At 37.0% G+C, this 20,933-nt stretch overlaps 1 protein-coding gene across 1 annotated transcript in view; it reads right to left on the bottom strand.

The window, feature by feature from the left end:
• The window catches only part of LOC134750226 (somatomedin-B and thrombospondin type-1 domain-containing protein-like), a 59,845-nt gene that overhangs the window by 11,741 nt on the left and 27,171 nt on the right, over positions 1–20,933 (bottom strand). The gene's annotated exons all lie outside the window — the stretch shown is intronic.

Below are 20,933 nucleotides of genomic sequence, written 5' to 3'. Positions count from 1 at the left end.
TGTTTAAAAATCACCCTCTTAGGTGACAGACATTTCAATTTTCGGCCCCTGTTTGACATTATTCGGTTTTCTCTATATGCACTGAAAAGCTACGAGTAATTTGGTAATAATCAGGCATCGTAAACTGCGAGCAAAATCCATTGAAATGACGTACTACTTTGACTTGACAACAACCCTAGTACTTCAATGGATTTCGCTCGCAGTTTACGATGCCTGGTAATAATATAAAATTTAACACTGTCCTAACGAAATGCGAAAGTAAAAATATCAATGTCCGTTCCTCAAGGGAACATAACATTTCCCAAATCAAGTATTAAACTTAAATCTCCCATAGACCCGCAAAAAGCTGTTAAAAGTAAAGCCATTAATAAAAAACATCGAAATTATTAAATTTTAATTTATTCAAAACGAGCTCGGTAGCGTGGAATGGCCAATAAATGACAGTTAAGTGCAATTTGTCAGCTGCGTCCCTAATGGGATGAATTACGAAAGCTTAACAGCCGTTTGTCTCACATAACTAGTATAAATTGACCTTTGGATTCGTAACAAAAACGCGTAATCCGAGATCTTATTAGCAGATCGGCAGCCGCTGTACCGCAATGGAAAATCGCGGATTTGGCGAAGCGTAGTGACGGCAAACCACGTTCATACAACTTTACTGCTAAATCCATACAACCAGCGACAGAATATATATAGACAAAGCTCTTGATGGTATATGATATGACATATGACTGACACTTATCTGATACATATCACTGAAAGTTATCCCTTCTCGATAAATAAATCCCTGCCTGCAATCCATACTAATATTGTAAATGCGAAAGTGTGTCTGTTTTACCTCTTCACGCTTAAACCGCTAAACCGATTTAGTTGAAATTTGTCATAGAGATAATTTGAGTCACGGGAAAGGACATAGGATAGTTTTTATGTCGGAAATCATCAGCCTTCTGGGCACCCTACCGGACGGCACAGACCTGGGGCCAATTTTTTATTTGTAGGACTTTTTAGGTACTTTTAGTTTAGTTTGTTTAGTTCGTAGTTTAATTTATTTTTGTTAGTTTTAATTTGTTTTTAGGTTTATAGGTTAATTTTAATAATAGTTTATAAGTTTTGTTATTGTATTTAAATTGTAACATTTGATAAGTAAATAAAAAAATCCCTAAAGAGAGTGAAAAGGGGGGGTGGAATTGACAGAGTTAATGAATTGCCTGATAATTGAATGATTGCTATTACACTTTATCCCTATACTTTAGCTGCTGTTACTGATTCCATTCCATATTTATCGTTTTCTGAGTACCTACAACATAAGCCTTCTTGATCTTATTACTGTGGGGCTTAGTTAATTTGTGTAAGAATGTCCAATATTTATTTTATTGGTTGATTCCCGCACGTCTATTCTCATTTCCGCTCATCTCCACCTCTGTGGAAAGGCAGCCAAATACACCAAATGGGTCATACACCGACAGAGTCATAATTTCGGAATAATAACGTGTGGCAATTTTCGTTTTGCACACTCACCCACTTATAATAAAGCTTTGAATAACATCCTGCGCAAGTTTTTTTTAAACAAAAAGTTTACAGATATAAGTATGTAATTAATGTCATTAACGGGTTACCTTTTTTGACATTAATTAAGTATGTGTACAAAACGTGAGAGTATAAGTGTTATAAGTATATGTGTTAAATTGATATGTTACGCGTGTAAAGAACCCTCTTCAAGGGAAAAAAGTTGTATTCCTCTCAGAAGGGCGAAAAACTGTTTTGCAAAGTTAGCATCGGAATGAAACGCTGGGCATAAAATTTCCCTTCACATTTTATGGTATCATAAAGGTAACTGCCAAATATTTATGGTCTGGCAGTTATTTTTAACGTCTAATACGACACTCGCAATTAAATAAGACTACCTATTTATTTGACGGATTCGTGTAACAAATTGGATCTATCTTCTACGTTTAGAAATGGATGACTCCTTTCCGTTTCGTACTCGGGGAACATCACTGAGCACCGCTATACTTTACTACTTAGTATCACTAGTAAATAGTCCGTCCGCTTATCTAAGATCAAAGTGCGCCATAGTAAATCTATGGCGAAGAGGTCTGTTTAGTGTTTATACCTACATTGTGCTTGTTTATACGAACTTCATATCGCTCTAAAATGTGTAATTCTTTTTATTGCCACGAAAAGTTCTATATCTGGTAATATCCGAGCCAAACTTTAGCCTGTATTGTATTGTCAATATCCAAAGTAGCTGAAGAGGTGAAGAGACTACTCGTCAAAAGTATAGAATCTACTATTCTCTAATAATTTAAGTAGAAATGTAGAAATTCCGTTATATTTATGCATATCAAAGTCACCAGATTACTAAAACTAAGTCGCATGCCGCGCTAGCAAATAAATCGTTATTATTTAAGGCGACGGAAGCTTCGAGATCTCCGTTTAAAGAAAATTTATGGGTTTCTCAGAGCGGGTCTGTATTCTGTACATCTGAATTATTCGAGTCGCGCTAAGGACCGGAATCATCTGCTTAGCAAGCGGGTTTACTAGCAAATGGAACGAAGAAAATGTTATAAACTAATAGTTTATATTGTAATAAAATCAGGCTAAGCTAACTCTACAGTGTTTTTAATAGCACAGTGTGCAAGTGTTATATTAAACGTCATAATTTATAGAAGTTTGACGTTTATAATTACACCTGTACACTGTTCCGTGTACTGACTAAGACGCTGCAGACACAGACAGACAGCGGATCGGGCTCTGGAACCTTCTCAGAAGACCTGAACATGTCAATTACCACTCCGCTAGGAGCCCATAACTCGGTATTCCAGGCTGAGTGCATGGGCATCATAAACGCGGCGGCTGCCATCACTGCAAGGAAGGTAGTAGGATCCTCCATCCGCATACTCTCCGACAGTAGAGCAGTCTTGATGGCTCTAAAAAGCCATATAGTCACATCCAAACTTATACACGAATGCCACGAACGACTAATGGAGGTATGTCATAACAATAAGATCACCCTACAATGGATCAAAGGACACAGCGGATCCCGGGGTAACGATGCTGCGGACGAGCTTGCCAGGCAAGGATCGAGTGCGGGAGCGATTGGCCCAGAACCGATCCTCCCGATACCGTTTAGCAAGGTACGCTCAATGCTGCTGGCACGTACAGGGAAACTACACACAGAACATTGGCTAAACCAGACTGGATGCAGACAGGCCAAACAAGCCATGCCTGGCATCAGCGGAAAGCTCACAAGGGTGCTCCTTCAATTAGGAAAGACCCGACTGAGCATGGTGACCAGTGTCATAACAGGTCATGGACTATTTAACAAACATCTTTTTATAACAGGTGTCACAGACAGTCCCCTATGCAGAGGATGCATGGAGACAGAAGAAACAGCCTCTCACGTGGTGCTGGAGTGCAGCGGAGTGGCCCCATACAGGGCAAAACATCTCGGATCCCCGAGAGACCTCCCCGAGGTCCTACTCAACATCAAAGGTTTGATAGGTTTCCTCGAGGAGCTGGGCTGGCAGGACTAGCCCACCCCCATGTCACGCAAAATAGGCGCCAGTCGTCGAGTTGCGGAAAATCGCCCGAACTACAATACAATACAAAACGCTGCAGAATTAGTTTATCCTCTACCGCCAGGCTCACATATTCACTTCTGATCTAGGCACAGCCAATGTTATGTCTGAATTTATAATGAAGATTAAGCACTCGAAACGCAGTATTCATATGCAAAATGCATATAATTAATTATGAATTGAGGTATGGATGTAATGTGATGTAATATAAGCTTAGTCAGTTCAAGTCCCAGTAACTTTTGGACGAAGCTTTATTATTTTGGGATTACATAGGCCGTCGGCTTAGACAAAAGGGAGAGGACCCCGCTCCGAATCGTTCCAGGTGCAGAGGCTGTCCATAGCCATCCAGCGGGGCAATGCCGTGAGCATTATGGGCACTTTTGCACCGGGAGCGATAACGAACGGGGTTGACTAATAGTTACTTCATGTAATTATTTGTATTCATAGGTTTATTTGACATTGTATATATTATATTTTACAGAAGCATCGTTCTTTTGGGATTTGTAAAAATTTCGTTTAAACTACAGAAGTTGGGGAAAGTTTTAATAAAGTTGGAAAAGGTTTCGTAAAAATATGTCATAGGAATTTAAGGATTTTTTTTATTTTGGAAACGGAAAATTTCCATCTGCTTACAAAAATATAAGAAGTTACCTAAATTTTTAAATCTGGCAATTTAGCAATTTTCGACTTTCCGACGGCACATCAGTAGTTTTATACAAATAGCAGGAATACCTATAAGATTCCTGATTATATTCTTCATTGTCTAATCAACTCAGTCAGACTTGTCAATTCATTTAAGACTATATGTCATTTCCAAGCAAAAAGTCCCACATTGTCACTTGCCATAAGGACGCTTTGACAGGTTATTCGTATAAAGAAACAAGCAAATCTCGTCCTTATGGTAAGCGACAAAGTAGACCTTTGACTAGACTTCGACACATATAAAAGTTTTTCACTTAAAATAAGACTTGGACTCTACTTTGTAGGATGTCTCTAAAGCGCCTGGAAATATAAAGAAGGATATTTTACTAGCTACGAGATAAACTACGTTATAACGAGATATTACGAATAAAATCCACGTTAAAAGGTTTTAGTCGACGAACAAGTTTCAAGCTTGTTAACTTAGAGCTTGACAATTCTAACAAGACTTTGTACACTCAGCGACAAATACTTTGTAGCAGCCAAAGTAGTCAAATAGTTCGGTACACCCATAGACATAATATAGTAGTTAACTAGTTATAGACATGAAACCGAGCGACCAGGGGTAAGAGAAAGACATATTCATGTATTGACAGGTTAATGTATGGCAGCATAATCCTTTTTCTCTTTCACTCTTATAAATTTCGGTATTTCGCCATCGCCTCCTACCTATGCTGCCATAACCCGACGTGTGAAAAAAAAACCCGGTCGGTGATACTAAGGACAAAGCATGGCACTATTTTCTCTTTCCTCTTATATTAGGAATCGCAATAAGACTATCTTTCTCTATCAAAGAGTGTCAGGCCCTTGGGTACACCATATATTGAGTATGGCCACTTTGACTGCTACAGAGTATTTGACGCCGAGTGTACGTTTGAGTCAGAGATATGGAGCGCCGCGGGACCGTGATTCACTAATCCTGATAAAGGGCTCCCGATGAGCCCGAAATATCCGTTTCATTTCTCATTCTCTGAAAGTGGGTCGTTGTTGTTTTAAAAAGTATACAGAAAATTAAACGTTTCTGCTCTAGAGCACTGTACTGTGTGTTTCTAAGTACGTTTTTTTTTACGATGAGCAATTAAACATTGGTTTCAAATGGATTTGTTGCACAATTTTTTTGCCCATAATTAACTCCCCATTCCATAAATAACGATATTTTTACCTAAATTGTTAACACAAAGATATTCCATATAACAAGAGATTTTTTTTGTACCGATAGCAAGTTCAACAGTCAGCTGCAAGATTGACTAAAAAATAATAATTTGACTGGACCCAAAACTTTAATTTTAAATACACCAGGGAAAGCCGACTATCTAGCCTCGTATGCCTATCTAGCCTGTAATTAGTTTGGGAATAGTCGGCAAAAAAGGGCGATTAGTCGGCACTTTATAAGTGATAGAAAAACTGGACAACAAGAAATAAACAGCCAAACATTTACCATAAGATTTTCACCTATTTTACCCGAATTCCTATTTAGGGTGCATACGAAAACTTTTGTTCCAATTATTGAATATTATTCACTCATTCTTTGTGTATGTAATTCACCTCAACACTTGTCGACATCTTTAACCTATTACAATTAAATGAAAAATGAACGCAAAACGTAGGAAGATGTATCACAGACAATTTGTTCAAGTATTGTTAATTTCCCCTTAAATTACCCACGTTTAAACCCACTGAAACACGTAAGTGCGGAAATATGTCCAAAAGGATTACTACAACGCGTTCCGAGGCACTTGTTACCACGAAATATATCCACGCAACTTAAAAAAACACCTTAATACAATATGAATTGCGTCGGAAATTGGCTGTGGGAAAACAACTCCATTTACATTTTTAAATATAACGCTGCGAACAAAAGCAAATCGTGTGTTACTTAAAATAAAGTCGTTATTCCATTGTTAATGTACAGAATGCGCGTGCATTGTTTTTAAAACCACTTTAGTGTGAAAAAGAACTTTATTTTGTATGAAATAAAGTTCAAACTAGAATAAGTGTAGGTACAGATGGAGAGGTGCGTGGTAGATTAAGGATATTTATTTTCATGTATGTAATGTAGCCTTTAAATTAAGTGTAGTGTGTTTCGTGCCAAGTACTAGTAATACAGTCAGGATAAAATGTTTCTGTGGAACAAAACTCTTTTAAAGAAACTTTTCTACTAGAAACGAAAACAGGCAAACATTTCGTAGGTCAGTATTCATAATTAATATTTTTGCGCTGGTACTCTAAATTTTTGAGGAAAATTTTGGTTGGTTTTATTTATGATTGAGATATTTTTGCAGGAGTTCCTAGTTGTTAAGTACATAAACAATTTTTTTTAATAGAACTAATATTGGGAGTTCAATTAAAAAATATATAGGTACTTAAGACATATTATGTCACCTAGCTGTCACATAACTGTTTACCACACCACAGCGCCATCTGAGTTGACTTTTAATAATAATAATAATAAGTGACGTCCCTTGGGTCCCATACCCCCGAGAGTCGGTCAGGCCCCTCCCTCCGGCTTGCCTTCATTGGCCGGCTGGAGTGAACACTGAGCAGGGGCCGCAGGACTCTCACCTCTGGCTTGCCTTTACCGGCCGTCCAGAGTGGGGTGTCAGAGCTATATGTTCGCAGGGTGGAAGTGAAATATGCATAAGACGCGAGTTGGCACAGTGGCTGTGAGTGTTTACAGCCACTGGGTAGAAAGCGGTGCACACCTCTCCACACCCTGAGCTACTCACGCGATGTTGTCCCCTTGTCGCTCCGTGCGAGCGGCCGTTTTCGGGGACCCATATTGTGAGTTGGCGAGTCACCACCTGTCCATTTTTTTTCGTGTTTTTAAACATAGATTGGGGCAGGTGCCATAGTATTTCCATAGACCCGGTAACCAGTACACTAACATCTCAACACAATAGCCTAGTTTATTTTGTTTCTTATCATTGCAATAGTCCTGCACTAACCGGGGCTTGTCCTTGGGTGCACTACTATAGTACATACAGGGATAATCGTCGGTTGGTGTCACATCACCTTTTAGAGTAGATTGTCTTTTTACAAGGGGTCTCTGCGTGTTGGCTTCGGCCCCACGCACGCCTTCCAAATATCCGGGACCCCATGGTCCCGAGATTATGTAAAGGACGATAATAATAATAGTATATTTCGATGCTAGTGCGGAAAGTATGTCATTACTTCACAAGTACCGAGATATCTTGCCACGAGCCGTAGGCGAGTGGCAAAACTCGGGACGAGTGAAGAATGACATTTCCGCACGTGTATCGGACGACGTTTTTTTAAATAACGTTGCGAAAAAATAAGAAAAGCAACAAGTAAGGAACGGAATTCGAAACTTTTATATTATTAATTCTGTGACATCATTATTGACATTGACATTATGAAGAGGTGTTTTTCTAGCCTTTATTCGACTAGAATAGATTTTTATTGAACCCACTTCAATGAAAGTTTTTTTTTCAAATGCATATTGTATAAAACAGAAACAATTGTAAATATTAAAACATTGTACTTTTATTACCTAAATATCATTATTTACGATTATTTGTGTATCGTATATTTATAAAAACAATATCGTATGTTGCCTTTGGAAACTTAAAACATTCTTGCAATAAGAAAATACGCCTCTTCTTTAACAGGCGTTCCGTTCCATTTAGACAACTTATTAAGAACGGTTTTTCAACATTAAAAAATAAACGTGTTATAATACTTATAATGATAAAGAGGTAAGTAATAAAATATGAAATATGCATATTTTTCGTATTCTTGCATTAACAGTAGGTTTTTATGTTGATTACGACGTTTAAAGGAAACTAATATTAACACTCATCAATAAGTAGTCATGAATTGGAAACAAGTAAAAATTTAAAAAAAAATTGGAAAAGTACAAAGCACTAGTTCGCGAAAACCAACTTTCCGCACGCTAAACAGCCACGAAAAGTAGCACTTTTTGAGCAATTGTATTAAAAAATACTTTATTGTGCACTACAAAGAAAAATACATGTTACAAACAAAGACAGGACATAAGTGAGTAGGTAACAACAGGCGGACTTATCGCTAAAAAGCGATCTCTTCCAGACAACCTTCAGATAGCGATTCAGACTTTTGTTCATTTAACTCCATTTAATTCTCAATCTCTAACCCATTGAGTTTAAATAGAACAATTTTCGCTACATCTACCATTACGATACATCCATTTGAAATCCAATCTACTCAATGCGACGCCAGCGAACAAACAGTTATAGTAACTAAATCGTATCTCATTCACTCTTGTCACTTTAAAAACTACTATATGGCTTTCAAATAAGACTTAAATTCCAAGTAGCATCATAAGTGCGATAAGTTTGAGGAGAATCCTTGTTTATCAACAATGGGGATATGTCGTGTACAGAAATGCACGGTAATTCCCATCGATTCGAAATATAAATTCGTGTATCTCCATCTCTGTCACTGCAGTAATGATGATATTTGTAGATGAAGATAGAAATAGACCATCATCGAATAATTAAATGTTATAATAACCCTCTGTAAGCTTTGGTTTCTTAATTTTGCGATTGAGCTGAAATTTTGCATACATATGTAAATCGGATGACAATGCAATAATTATTATAGGTATGATGACATGGAGCTAATCTGATGCTGGAGACAGGAGGTGGCCATGGGAACTCTGTGATAAAACAACGCAAAATAATTGTGTTTGGGGTTGTTAGAATTGGAAAAAAAGTAGGTAAAAGCTTGTACCTTGTATACTGTTTTACCGTTATACTACAGTTGCAGAGCTAGCTCTTAAAGGGGCCCACTGATTATCAGTCAGCCGGACGATATCATCCTGTCAGTTTGAACAAAAAGTTGACAGTTCCGAACAACTGACAGGCTGATATCGTCCGGTGGACCGATAATCAGTGGGCCTCTTAAGTCTATTAGTTCAGTCAAAGAGGATTTATTTAATAGGATAGAGCGGTACTGTCATAGTAAATTTTGTAGCCACAGCAAATTCACTGCCATCTATCGACACACGATTAAAACTAAAAATAAAAATATTATCAAAAAATGTATTTAGGTATATATGGATAAATGTTTTTTTTTATTTGCATTAATTATTTTGACGCATGTTGTTTCACTGATATGCGTTAAAATTGTTAAATAAAAAAACGAAACCGTCAACGCCATCTATACGACAGTAGGCCAAAGGTAGTGGCGCCATCTGATCGAGAATCAAATTTACTTGATTTTCAAGGCACGTTTTTTCCTTAGACTGTATCCATCTATTACGTAGTTATATCTAAGATTACTATATTTGAATTGTGGTTAAATGCGTATCTTGTTTGATTAATCGTTGATTGACACAAGACACAAGTATCAATCAATACGGTACTTCATATTGATTAGTTTAACTTGAATGTGTTCACTCCATACAATTATGTTTGCATACAGTATAGTTTGTCAATAACTTCAGTACTATCAGGGTATGCACGGTCTTTGTTTGCTGCCGTTCGTTTGTGTTTGTATATAAGTAGTATATAAATAAATCTAAATAAGATCGATCTTTAGTGCCTATAGTTTCCAAATTTTCCGCCTTATTCTACTGACACAGCTGACGTGCCAGAGTATAGTAACCAAATTCCACGTTCGGTTCCTATGCATGTTAGGGCAGTATCTCGAGTGTCCGCCCGAGTCGAACAATGCTTATAAGAGTTATAACTGTTATAAGAAGTATTTCACAACGATAAGATACTGATCTGTCAGTGTCAAAAATGGCGTTTTTGGTTGACAATATGTCAGTTTTGACACTGACAGATCAATAACGTAACGCTGTGACATCTGACAAACCATACTGTATGTCAATACAGTATGGGACTTCCGGTTCGAACGCCATCTTGATAGTAGCCTCGTGATTAATTCCTTAATTTTTTGTTCATTAATATTGTTTCAAGTGTAATATCGATAGCTTTATTATACAGTAATCTAATTTGGTAGTGTGCAGTGAATGGAGAATTAATCTCAAAGCGTGTTTAACCACCATTTTGGAGTCAACGGCCGGTAGTCCACGTGCTTCTCGTAAAATCCAGCTATCGGTTTTACGAGACAACAACAACAATAACTACCGAACAACGTCGTGCTCTAACAGCATTTGGTATTTCTACCTCTAACCGTGTCTGGCTAGAGCCCTAGAGGCCCATAATTTTATTTACAGTACACTGGCTGAAGAAAATCTAGAAATATTAATTCGATCCCACGTGGATCCCACTTTGACGTTGGCGAAATCATCGACAGTACCGATGGAGCCATACTACTTAAAGATTGATTGATTGACATACAATATGGTTTGTCAATAACTTCAGTACTATCAGGGCATGCACTGTCTTTGTTTGCTGCCGTTCGTTTGTGTTTGTATATAAGTAGACTAGCGACCCGCCCCGGCTTCGCACGGGTGTAATGCTGATGTATTATACATATAAACCTTTCTCTTGAATCACTATCTATTTAAAAAAAACTGCATCAAAATCCGTTGCGTAGTTTTAAAGATCTAAGCATACATAGGGACAGACTGACAGCAGGAAGCGACTTTGTTTTATACTATGTAGTGATACTACAACTATCAAATTCAGCATGATAAATTCTAACACGTGATCAAAATTTACAGGAATTAATAGAAACATGGTATTGTAATGTATAGCTATAGGTATATAACTAGATAATGAAATTTCCAAATTTCCTAATTTTGATCACGTGTTAGAATTCATCTTGTATGACATGCTGTATTTGATCTCGGTTATTAACTGTATTCCAGCCTATGAATCTCATACACATTGAATTTCCAACGTCACTTACGTTTTTTATGCATGATCATTTGATCATGTAGATAGATATTATTATGTCATTATTAAATTCCCTACACTATGGATGGTATAGAAAGGATGCCAATCTCTTATGGCAGAATTATTGCAAAAGTGACCGCTTTCAGCTTTAAATAATAGTTCCTAATCTCTCCGGTGGCGCTAGTTAGGCTCTGGGACATGAGTATAACATGAACCATATAAGGCAACAAATAACCCGACCAAATTACGTAGGTTGTTTTTGGTAGTATTTCGGTGTATGGTGGCGCCGCCTAATACTGTTTTTTGATGGACATTTTTCATACATAGAGATTTGGCTCCTTTATATAGTCTCCATGCCCTACACTTACAGCTTGGCAAAAAAGAGTAGAAATGGAACAATTTTTTTTTTATCATGGCAACATTTACTGTTTTCATACAAAAGAGACGTCAAAGTGACTCAATGGTTGCCTAATGCAAGACGTTTTACATAGACAGTGGCGCCCCTATTATTTTCTACTCTTTTTTGCCAAGCTGTATATACACGTATATAAAAATTATAAAACCCACTCATATAATAATCGCAACAAAATAATCCAATATCAAAACGCTTCCAGAACAAATATTAGCTCAACCATTTTCCCTTTTACTCGTTTGCTGTCTAATTAGGAACGAATCAACGCGGCACCCGGCTGAGCGTAGTATTTACATTGCTAATAGGGTATTTGACTACCAGTCAAATCGGTTTCTTTTTTCGAAGTGTCAAAACGATTTTGATACTATAGAATTTATATAAAACACTAGCATGTGACGTCACGATCAAATTACCTACTCTTTTATATAGTTTTATACGGGTTTTAAAATAGAAATGAATCGTACACGACGAAGTGCACGACGTACAACCGCCGCGGACACTCGTGCCAAAGGAAGGATTCCCAAAGAATCCGAAACATGTCGCCAAAAGCGACTAAAAATAATAGTGAGTAAAAACCGTACTGATCTAAATATTTTGAAATATGTCTCACGATAGTTTAAGTTCGATTAGAAATTGTGTCTAAAAATAACTGCCGTCTACGTTTCTGTATGAATTTTCTGGTGCTTTATTTCACGCATGGTGTAAAATAATATATTTTAAATACAGCCATATACCCTATGTATCCCATTTCAAATAGAGCAATGGCTACGTGAGGTAATTTCTAATTGGTTCTTTTGAATAGGTATTCATAAATTAAAACCCTTACCCCTTTTCAAACCTTAGAATGGATTTAAATGTAAAATACTTTCTTTTAATCGCTTTTTGTAGAATTATGGTTGTTTCCTGCTCTGAATTTTAAGTTAATAGGGTATTTAAAATAAATTATTTTACAACGCGCATGAAAAAAAGCACGGGAAGATTAATAGAGAAACGTAGACAGCAGTTATTTTTAGACACAATTTATATTTTAAAACTCGTATAAAACTATAAAGAGAAGTTAATTTGTTTGTGACGTCACATGCTAGTGTTTCATATAAATTGCATAGTAGCAAAATCGTTTTGACAGTTCGAAAAAAGAAACTGATTTGACTAGTACTAGTCAAATACCGTATTATAAATAAATAAAATAAATAATAAGTCAGTAGAAAAAGGTGCGAAATACAAAAACTCTAAATAAGATCGATCTTGCCTATAGTTTCCAAATTTTCCGCCTTATTCTACTGACTGCCAGAGTATATAGTTTGTCAAAGGACTGTCTCATTTCAAACATTAGACAGAGAGAATCATACTATCTTTGTATTACACTAGTACTAGTACCCAAAAGAACAGGATGAGTATAGGTTTGTTTTTGTTTTTATTTACTGACAACTTGGTTTGACCAACTATAGTAACCAAATTCCACGTTCGTTTGCTATGCACGTTAGGGTAGTATCTCGAGTGTCCGCCCGAGTCGAACAATGCTTATAAGAGTTATAAGATTTATTTCACAGCGATAAGATACTGATCTGTCAGTGTCAAAAATGGCGTTTTTGGTTGACAATATGTCACTTTTGACACTGAGAGATCAATAACGTAACGCTGTGACATCTTATAAACGTTGTTCGAATCGCGCCGTATGTATGTCCTTTTAATTTACTTAGGCGCTGTGGTCAATCAGAGCTCCGAAAGCCTCCCTCAATCCGGACAAATTTCCAATTAAGTTTAATAATTAGAACGGACCCGCAATTAAAACCGGAATTAAATTCCGTTTCCGGCTTTTAATTCGACCTTGGAATTGAGGGTTGTTTTGTATAAAATTATAATTACAGCGTGTTGTTTAAGGGATCACGCGGTGCAGATACTAATTAGGTATACAGGGTGATTTTTAAATCGTGAAATAAAAACACATTTATAACACTGTTAGTTAGGAAATGGAGCTCTAGTTAAAATTACAATGATTCTGCTATCATAATAACAAAACTTCCGTGAGACACAGATATATTAAACATATAACTAAGCTCCTGATGACGCTCCTCGGTACGGAGTGAAACATGTCGAGCGTTTTTCGACTTAAAATACGTGAGTGACCCGTTATTAATATGTTTAGTATTTTGCTATCTACTTAAATTCGATTAAAAATAAATTTTATCCCCATTTATCAGCATGCATTGAACACGAAAAACTTCCGTATTTAATGATTAGTTATTCGCGTTTATTCGGCATCAACCAAATAAGAAAAAGTTTAAAAACTCAACCTGTTTCAAACACAACTGTATAAGTTGCTAGTGCTTAGATTAAATACAATTATATGAACTAAAGGGGCCGACTGACTATCAGTCCGCCGGACGATATCGGCCTATCAGTTGTTCGGAACTGTAAAATTTGTGTTCTAACTGACAGGCCGATATCGTCCAGCGGACTGATAGTCAATCGGCCCCTTAAAACTTTACAGATTCTAATTACCTACATAAATGCTTCTATAAAACTTTGTATTTAAAAACAATGAAATACTAAGTAGTCTCAGAATGTGTAATTTCAGCGCAACAAAATGAATTTCAAATCATTTTTGACTGCGAATAAGCGAGCACGGAAATTGTGGAGTAATATAATTCAGTTCAGTTTTTGGTTCTTATGGCATCTGTCCATTGGGACAATTTTGCCAGCATCAAGGTTGTGGGAGCAGAATTTCAGTATCAGAACTTGATCCAGTCCGTGTAGATGCTTGATCGGTTGAAGAATCTAAACTACTATAGGAATAAAAATAGAAAAAATGGACGGCCAGAAAAACCAATAGAAACTTCTGGCAGTTAGCGTTTAGACAGACAGGCCGGCTGTCTTTGAAAACTGACAGCTCATTGTACTTTGCGTAGTAAATTTTATGGTCTACACTCTACAGTGTAAATCAGAGGCGTTTTGTTGTGAATGTTGTGATATTATTTTTATGTAATTGTTTATACGGGTTCCGTACGCGTAGGCGTCCTCCGTTCCTTAGGCGTCCTCTGTGACCACTGAATGCCAATAAAAACCAAAGGCAAAGTGTACAAACAAGCAATAAGACCCGCTCTTCTGTATGGTTCTGAGTGTTGGCCATCGAAAAAGACAGATGAACAGAAACTGCATACTACAGAGATGAAAATGCTGCGCTGGGCTGGCGGAGTTTCTAGGATGGATAAGATTAGAAACGAATACATAAGAGGAACCTTCAAACTCGCTAAAATCGAAGACAAACTCCGCGAAAACCGCCTGAGATGGTATGGAAGAAGAAGAAGAAGAAGTGAAGACCACATGACGAGAAAAGTAATGGCCATTCAGGAGGGAAAAAGAGGTTCAGGCCGACCCCCCGCGACTTGGAGTCTGACCATTAAAAAGGACCTGAAATTGGTGGAGGTAGATACGGAGACAACACAAAACCGTACATTGTGGCGTAAACGTACAAGGAGGGCTGACCCCAAATTTTATTATTATTTATTCTATATTAAAATCTTACATTACATCAGACAGAAAAGTGCCGTGAAACCCTTTCGGGTTTGTATCGACACTGCATTCGTGGATACATTTTACATTTGATATGACAAATGATATGGGACATTTTAGGGTTCCGTACCCAAAGGGTTTAAACGGGACCCTATTACTAAGACTCGAATCCGCTGTCTGTCTGTCTGTCCGTCTGTCACCAGGCTGTATCTCATGAACCGTGATAGCTAGACAGTTGAAATTTTTACAGATAATGTGTTTCTGTTACCAGCTCCGTCGAATACACCTCGGGCAATAAATAAGAAAGCCTTAGATCATATATGTAATCTGAGACATTTCTTACTTTACTGCCCTTGGTGTGTAATATACTATTTACATGTGTAGTTTTATTTAATCGCAAAAAATAACCTACATCTCCCATGGCAATCAATAAACAGAGTATATATGTAAACCCATATCCGAATATCAACGCATCATTTCCATGGAGATTGACAGAGTGATGGAGGACGCACTCAGCTCATAATGCCCTCATAACAATGACAGATTGCACTCATTCCAGATATTTATTATGATATATGACATTTTTATATATTTTCTTTGGTTTGGAAGCTTCGTTGGAACAAGTAAATAAGAAAATATTTGAGGACAATCTTACACAAACCGTCCTAGTCCCGCAGTACCTAAGCAATCATTTATTGCCAATAAGGATTGTGTTGTGGATTATTTATTTGTTTATTACACGAAGATATACCGGGTGTGGCCTTTAACACCGAGCAAATAATTAAAACACATGTACTCCTCAAACAACAAAACTTTTATATTTTATATTAAAGGAAAAAAATTGAAAGTTACGCTTCCGGCAGGACTTGAATCCGCAACCTCCGCAATCCAATTTGGAGTATCGCTCGGAGACGTATTGGTTTAATAAAACTTTTGTTTAAGAACTTTTAAAAATTATGAAATCACACGCTTGATTTGGTTCTGCCGGCATTGGAAAAAAATCTGCGTGCTATACGTACCTCGATTAAAGATTAAAGATGTGTTTACAAATCGAAATTGCATTTTAACAAAATTTTCACACAGTGTTAACCCTCGTGTAAACTCCGTACCGTGTTTTCTAAAGCAAATATTTTGTTGGCATTTTGCTCAAAGCCCGTGGTCCCGACGCGATCAAAAAGATTTTTTTTAAAGCCGTTTCATTCCACGCACACCGATAGCTATTTACACGTTCCTTTAAGGAAGTTGAAAGAGGCATGAATGCCTTTACGCCTATGAACTCATGAAGCCCGTACTTTAATTTGAGTTTTTTCTAGGCTCGCTTTTTATTTTTTATAAAGGATATTTTTTACTTGAATTAAAAGAAAGTATTCAAATGCTGATCCGTTTCACGTAAGGTTTTCAAAATGTGTATTTGTACTCTGGCACAGCGACCTTGTCAGTAGAAAAAGGCGGAAAATTTTAAAAATGTAAGCGCGAAGAGTTGACTTGGGTATAGTTGGTCAAGCAATTCTATAGTCAGTAGAAAAAGGCGGAAAAATTTAAAAATGTAAGCGCGAAGAGTTGATTTAGTTAGGTATAGTTGGTCAAACAAATCTATAGTCAGTAGAAAAAGGCACGAAATTCAAATTTCCTATGGAACGATAACCCTCCGCGCCTACAAATTTTAAATTTGCCGCCTTTTTCTACTGACAAGATTTGCTTGACCAGCTATAGTTATTGATGTTTGCAGCATTCGAAATTCAAAAGTCAGAATCAAAAGCAACTGGCCGCAAAGTTATATTTGAAACAAAAGTTGTTCGCGCGGAACGGTTTCAGGTGAAATAACTTTGATTTACGTACGTTTAAAGCTATGGCGGAATTTTTGAAAATGGAATTTCTGCTATATTTCGTGAAGACTTTTAACTTCTTGGCGAAGTTTGGACGTTTGTTACTTAATCTAGATAAACCGCGACATTTATTCGGTATACTGTTTCTGTTTTATCTCAGAAAATATTAGTAATATTTCGTTTCAACTGCTTATTTAGATAAAGCTTCATAATTGGGTAACTTCTGTTATAATTATTTCTGTACGTTTTCTTCTTTTATTTCTCATTGTAAACATTATGTAACTGTAAATAAGTAGGTGCTTATTTGTGTTATTACTTGGATAGACAAAACGTAAGAGATAATCAAAATGACGGACATTTCTATAAGTAATTAGATATTCTTACCGGGCAACTATATCAAATTGCCGTTTATTTTTCTCATTTTCCTCAATATTAAGCATAATAATAACAACCAAACGAAACAAAAACATTTTATGATTCCACTGAAAAATCTGCAGTACGTTAGAGCAGTGAAAAACGCCACTACGAAATTCGTACCCAATTTGACACCTCATAAATCCGCAAAACGCCTGCGCCATTGTTTTCTTAAACTCTCTTCACAATTGTTCATTCTTTTTTTCAAATGACGTAAGACTGAAACACGGTATAAGATATTTACTGCTACCTTTTTTAGAGTTCCGTACCCAAAGGTTAAAAACGGGACCCTATTACTAAGACTCCGCTGTCCGTCTGTCTGTCTGTCTGTCTGTCACCAGGCTGTATCTCATGAACCGTGATAGCTAGACAGTTGAAATTTTCACAGATGATGTATTTCTGTTGCCGCTATAACAACAAATACTAAAAAGTACGGAACCCTCGGTGCGCGAGTCCGACTCGCACTTGGCCGGTTTTTACAAATTATGGAGATGAAAAGTGTATCGAGTTATCAGTCAATTTCTGCTTGGACTGAAAAACATTTCACTAATGAGGATTTCGTCTTATTAAGATTCGTTTTATTGAAGTCCACTATAACTCAAGCCATGGTTTAACATTTATCACTTAGAGACTATAAAAATCTCTATGTATGAAAAGTGTCCATCAAAAAAACAGTAATTAGGCGGCGCCACCATACACCGAAATACTACCAAAAACAACCTACGTAATTTGGTCGGGTTATTTGTTGCCTTATATGGTTCATGTTATACTCATGTCCCAGAGCCTAACTAGCGCCACCGGAGAGATTAGGAACTATTATTTAAAGCTGAAAGCGGTCACTTTTGCAACAATTCTGCCATAAGAGATTGGCATCCTTTCTATACCATCCATAATTTATCAGTTTTATCGTATTTTTAATTCGTTGTTGGAGAAATAATGGGACAAAAGAAAATGTTTTATCCAAAAAGGTTTTAACCGAGCGAACGAGATTATGCTATAAGATTGCATTTTATTATGCTTGAATAAATGCGGTTGTATTTTATATTTTTCTGCGAAAACCGTTTTTATATGACAAAGTAACCTAGAGATTAATGTAAAAAGTAAAAAAAACTGAATATTGTCTTCGGTTACCGCGATAGTTACTCATGAAATAAAACTATGAAAGCGGATTATATCGCGTATATTGAATTTATAATACGACGTTTCGAACCCTTAACAGCGTTCGTGGTCAATGGGTGACTGAAGAAAAGCTACAAATTACCCGCCTGTATTATCTATTATTACGAAAGGGAGAATTTACCTTCAAGCCAAGTACAAAATAGTGTAGAGTCAAACCAAGAAAAGTCTGTATAGATTTTGACAGCACACGCAGTTCAGGTGTTATTTTAAACGTCAAACCTATGAAATTCTGACGTATAAATAACACTGGCACTGCGTGTGCTGTCAAAATTTCTGCAGACTTTTCTTGGTCTAACTCAAGGTAAACACGCAAGCCAAAGAAATAAAATACCAAACCGTAAACCGGGGTTACTTTGATTTGCGGGTCGACTTTGATAACAACTTCCCTTCGCTACTAAAGTGTTAGTTTTAACGAGTTAAAAACACCTTAGCAGTTATTTTTTCTTTATTGGCAACACTAATAGTTACTATTAGAAGTATTAGAACAAATTAAATTATTTACAGAAAATACTTTAATTTGTTTTTATTTTAAGTAGAAACACTACTATATTTATTTATTTATTTCAGTTTGTAACACTGATAGTTGCTTTACCGTAATAACTTCGCGCAATCGCAGACATTTCTGCTTGTTAAAATATATAATAAATATTAAGATATTTAGATATATTTCGGACCCGGATATGTCCTTAAACTACGTTTAAAAGAGATGTATGGGCACTGTGAATGACATCTCGCTTTGTGTGGTAGGGCACACGACAGCGGATGTCATTCCAGATCTAGAGCAGAGCCCAACTGGGGAGGTACCTCCACCTTACAGAAAACCGCAGCCAAATAACACTAGACCCTACTAATAGTGTTGTGTTCCTGCCGGTGAATAAGGTTGCCAGAGCTCGAGGGAGAGGAGTGTTAGGGTCGGCAACCCGCATGTAACTCCTCTGGAGTTGCAGGCGTACGTAGGCTACGGAGACTGCTTAACATCAGGCGGGCCGTATGCTTGTTTGCCACCGACGTAGTATATAAAAAATATATATATATAACTTAAAAAGTACTTATCTGATTTTAATTTTTATGGGCTTTTTTGTCAGTAAAAAAAATTGTGGTTTCAAACTATAGGTATATATTCTTAATATAAGTTTGATCGCGTTGTTTTTATTTATTTCAGAAAAAAAATATCCTATTTTTTTTTATTTGGCAGGCTGGAAGAAGCAAAAACCGATTGTTATATTTTATTTTCATCTTTACGTATATTAGAATCGTCAAAAAATTGTTTCAAACTCTAAAATTGATCAAAGTTTACGGTACTGCAAAACTTCCTGAAATCACTTCCTGTTCACCTTTACTCAATGTTTCCATTTCCATCCATTCTATCACATTTTCCAGTCTACATTACATATGAAATATAATAAAGAAGGCTGTATTCCTAACGCTTAACGAGCACTTGGGAAAAAGAAATAATTTCTTCCACTTTTATGGTACCTCTCGTGACCGTTAATTTCGTTCTACACGCAACCCCAAAACCGTAAACGTAACAAAAAAAACCGGCCAAGTGCAAGTCGGACTCACGCACCGAGGGTTCCGTACTTTTTAGTATTTGTAGCGGCAACAGAAATACATTATCTGTGAAAATTTCAACTGTCTAGCTATCACGGTTCATGAGATACAGCCTGGTGACAGACAGACAGACGGAGAGACGGACAGCGGAGTCTTAGTAATAGGGTCCCGTTTTCACCCTTTGAGTACGGAACCCTAAAAAGCGCTGGTGCAATCCGGAGGTCCCGAGTTCAAAACCCGGCGCGTACCAATTAGTTTTTCCAATATCATTTGACATTTACCAGTCGCTTTTCGGTGAAGGAAAACATCGTGAGGAAACCGGATTAATCCCAATAAGGCCTAGTTTCCCCTCTGGGTTGGAAGGTCAGATCGACGAGACAGGTCAAAAGATGGCAGTCGCTTTCGTAAAAACCTAGTGCCCACGTCAATTCTTGGGATTAGATGCCAAGCGGACCCCAGGCTCCCATGAGCCGTGGCAAAATGCCGGGACAACGAGAGGAAGATGATGATGAGGAACCGTATTCCTCAAAAACGTATGAGAAAGTTTCATTTTATCGACAAGAGGGGCAAAGTAAGTACATTCAAATTTTGAGTTGTTTCCACATGTTGGCTGGGGCTGGGGCTCATTTCTCGAACGGTATTAGTCTAATAATATTAGTGTGTTGCCATGGTAACCCATACGATTTGACAGTTCGTGCACTAATAATATTAGTCTAATACCGTTCGAGAAATGGGCCCCTGGTAGAATATATTGACATTTATGATTTTTAAATGATATAAATATTTTATAGCGTTAATTTGGATTTTATTTATAAATTATAATGTTTACGGTTAGTATTTTCAACGATAGATATAACTCCGTAATAGATGGATATAGTCTAAGGAAAAAACGTGCCTCGAAAATCAAGAAAATTTGATTCTCGCTCAGAGGGCGCTACTAGTTTCGGCC

This window comes from Cydia strobilella, chromosome 19, assembly GCF_947568885.1.
Source record: "Cydia strobilella chromosome 19, ilCydStro3.1, whole genome shotgun sequence".
NCBI classification, from domain to species: Eukaryota; Metazoa; Arthropoda; class Insecta; order Lepidoptera; family Tortricidae; genus Cydia; species Cydia strobilella.
This window is presented reverse-complemented; position numbering and strand designations above follow the sequence as displayed.